The 3,655-nt window shown below is 41.5% G+C and overlaps 1 protein-coding gene across 1 annotated transcript in view; it reads right to left on the bottom strand.

The window, feature by feature from the left end:
* LOC101858718 overlaps positions 1 to 1,645 on the bottom strand; it is a 31,733-nt gene extending 30,088 nt beyond the window's left edge. The window contains exon 1 of the mRNA XM_005100054.3: positions 1,490 to 1,645. The gene's annotated coding sequence lies outside the window, so the exon portion shown is untranslated. The remainder of the gene's footprint in view (positions 1 to 1,489) is intronic.
* Between the last annotated feature and the right edge of the window lie 2,010 nt (positions 1,646 to 3,655).

The following is a 3,655-nucleotide window of genomic DNA, read 5'->3' as shown; positions in this document are numbered from 1 at the left end:
TAAACTTTATCGACTAAGATACGAAACAATAGCGTTTGCGAAGCAGAATCTTAAAGACTTATATTATGCTAAAGGACTTTTATGCCTGACTTTACTACATATAAGAGAAAATAGCTAAATGAAATGTATTCTTTTAATGTAAGTTTCGAGCACTCCCCCCCCCCCTTTCCGGCTCCCATTTTTGTTTCCTCTCTTACAACAATCAGTAAGTTAAAAATGCTTTAATGCATGACGTCATGGTGACCCACATGTCTCCTTGTCTTTTAAAGAAACGGAACAAGGGGCAAACCTTTACACTCGATTTTCTCAAAACAACATTTTCCGGGATAGCCCCCTTGTGCTTAAAAGCAACCATTTTAGAGGTGGGACCGCCAAGTTTCACGTTCATCTCCGATAGGATCAAGCTAAATGAGTTAAAAGCCGTGAAAACAACATAAAGCGACCTGAGCTCAAGGATACCAATTCGGGTATTCAAAGCAGAACTCCCCTCTCTATAGTCCAGCACGATACAAACTTAGCTAAATAAAAAAGGCGTGCCCTCATCACCTTTGCTTCAAATGTAGTAACGTATTTTCTATGTTTGTTACAAAGCAGTCATATCTTTTATTATCATTGAATTTTATAGCAGCAAGTTGGGCATGTTAGTTCATGTCATTTCTTTTTCTTTATTAAAGGGGGGGGAGGAGGCAAACGTTTACCAGTTTACGTTTACAAATTTGTTAATATGGGAAATCCAAGTAAATTTTTCAACAAGGTTACACAGATTTATCTTTTAGAATCACTGTTATTCATATCAAAATATAAGGATACTTCAAGTAATACTGATTATAATCCCCTTGATTTTTTCCTGATCATATGCAGTGACCCCAGAAGGTGTGAGAAGGGCCCACAGCGAGATTTGTTTTTTGGTGCTTGATCAGGCTGCTTCTTTGTACAACGTTCACTTAATGATTGATATTGAAGAATCGTAATAATTTTTCCCACTACGGAATACTGTAGATACGGTCTGCACACCTTCTTTTAGCCTGTTTACAACTCGTTTTGTTTGGATTACAGGTTTTGCAAGTCGCAGAAAGATACAACGTCAAGTCTCAAATTGCGCTTAAACCTTCCAATCACTTTATACGATGCAACTGTATATCTTAAAAAGGCCACAGGAAAATTTTATTTCAAGCAATTTAACTTTAGCTTCAAGAAATAAGACATCAGACGTATACAAGCAACAACAGAGCGGAAGTCACGTTTAGGTAAGATACTTATGGTACGATAATATAGCAGACATACTTAGTGAGTGGTTGGCAGGTGCTCTGGTGTGGTTTGCTCCTTCTTTCCTATGAAACATCTATCGTCCTTATCTCCCCTTCTTCTTTTTTATGTTTGTTACTCTCTTGTAACACTTCTAATCTTCCGGGGCTCTTATGACCTTATGCAGTTGCGAGCGCCGTAAAACCTCTTCTAAAACTAAAAAACTAAACTAAGACATACTTACGGAAAAGGCAGGAGAGTTCCAGATGACTGTCAACCCAGAGTGATTATTAGCCTCCAAAATCGCCCTTGTCTTTCCTTGTACCCGATACTGGCACCGCCTTAAACACCCCAACCCCGTACGCGCACACCCTTACCCACCACCATTTAATTTTCTCCCCTCCCCGGGCGAGAAGAAAGGGTGGGGGTGGGGGTGGGGGTGGGGGGGGGGGGGGGTTAGAATCGAAGCGCAAACTTTGTGCGCACGCCAGAGATGTTTGTTTGTACAAGGGGGGTAACCAGGACCAGAGTCAAGAGGAAGAGCGGCCTCAGAAGTGGTGTCAGTGAATTTTGTCCCAGGTATTTTGGCCTAGCGCTGCCTGACACAAGCTTTTCAAGTGGCATTGTCTGTGCAATATGGGGCGGGTTACCGCTTGCTGCGCCTTGAAGCGTGCTTTTTTGTATTTGTGAGGTATCGTGGTGAAATCAAGTGCTCGTCAAAATAATGAAATAAAAAGAAATCGCCCCCCCCCCCATTTTTATTGCCGGATTGGCAGTTGTTATCGAATAATTGTTTTTTGTTTTGATATCTTATATAATCCATTCTAAAAAATACATTTCTGAGTGGATTTTACTGAAAAACGTTGGTTAAATGTACACAAAATGTAAATGTTCAGTTTCCAAGGAATCTCAAACTTTAAAAGTCATCGAATTTTGGCAGCCATTTTCTCACTAATTATAACTCTGAAACCAGGTGATCCCCAAGTCCTACAAACGCAAATATCTCGACTTCCAATAAAGTTAGATGGGTATTTTTTTAAAACCAAAAAACAAGACAAATGAACAAGCTTCAAGATAATACCGATTACCCCGCATGCCCAAAAATTGACGAGCGCCTTATTCCAGTGCGTTGGGACCCATTTGCTTTCGTATGAGACGAATTCCCTGATAGATTAAGCCGTTATTTCATTGTGTAGGTATCGACGTCTCTTTCAACACTGTAAATTAAGCTAAGAAGCGGAACCCCCGGATTTGGCCCAGAAGTTAAAGGCGCAAAATAAAAGAGAGAAGATATTGTGTTGAAAACGACTGAGACGAGTGCAGAGCCAACCATCACACGATCTCATTACATAAAATATAAAATACACAAACATCACCTCAGTTATCATTATCTTTTAAAAAAAAAAACGGAAATGGTGGTATATCCAAGTATATTCACAGTTGCAGATTTGCCCTTAAGATTTAATCTCACATACTCTTAGTTGTCAACTTTAGAAAAAGCAGTATGAACTGAATTGTTTCTTTCATCTCTCGGTTTACTTACAAAAATGAAAACATATAATTGAGTGTCCGCGCCATTAACCAACAGCAAAAGCACTCTATCTAGCTTTCGGTCAAGGTAGACCTAATTGTTTTGTCGGCACCCCGTTTTTCATCTTTAGGTACCGTACGCTACTTTGATCTAGAGGGACCCACCAACACATTCATCCCCTTCAATATTTCACAGAGGGCTAATAGTCTGAACAAATAATCGGAATTGGAAATCCATTCCTTCAGTGTGGGTTCATCGATTGCCAATAGACTAGCTTCTTTGTTGGCTCTCTCTCTTCTCCTCTCTCTCTCTCTCTCGCTCTCTCTCTCTCTCTCTCTCTCTCTCGCTCTCTTTCTCTTTTTCACACACTCTCTCTCTTTTCCTTTACACTCTCCCTCTCTCTCTTTCTTTCTCTCTTTCCTTGTTCCTCTCCCAATGTTTCACTCTGTTTCTATCTGTCTCACTACTCTCTTTCTGTCTCTCTCTCCTCTCCCTGTTTATATATCTCAATCCCCCCTCTCTCTGTTTCTACTCTCCCACCATTTCTCTCTTCCTCGCTACCCCTCTCTCTCTCCCGTCCTCTCTCACTCTGGCTCTCTCTAGCTCTCTATGGCTCTCTCTCTATCTCTTTCTCTCTCTTTCTCTCTCTCTCTCTCTCTTTCTCTCTCTCTCTCTCTCTCTCTTTCTTGTTCTTTCACTCTAGCGGGCATGCTCTCTGTCTGTCTGTCTCTCTTTCTCTATCTCCCCCGCCCCAGGGGAACGGGTACAGATTATAATATTATGTGTCTATTGTCCCTGCTCTCAGGGTACCACTCGGAGATGTCACCAAGGAACAGAACAGGGAGCGGGGGTGGTGGTGGGGGCGGGGGAGGGTGGATG

Source organism: Aplysia californica, unplaced genomic scaffold, assembly GCF_000002075.1.
Source record: "Aplysia californica isolate F4 #8 unplaced genomic scaffold, AplCal3.0 scaffold00234, whole genome shotgun sequence".
NCBI classification, from domain to species: domain Eukaryota; kingdom Metazoa; phylum Mollusca; class Gastropoda; order Aplysiida; family Aplysiidae; genus Aplysia; species Aplysia californica.
Note: the sequence above shows the minus strand (reverse complement) of the source record. Positions and strands in the feature narration are given on the sequence as shown.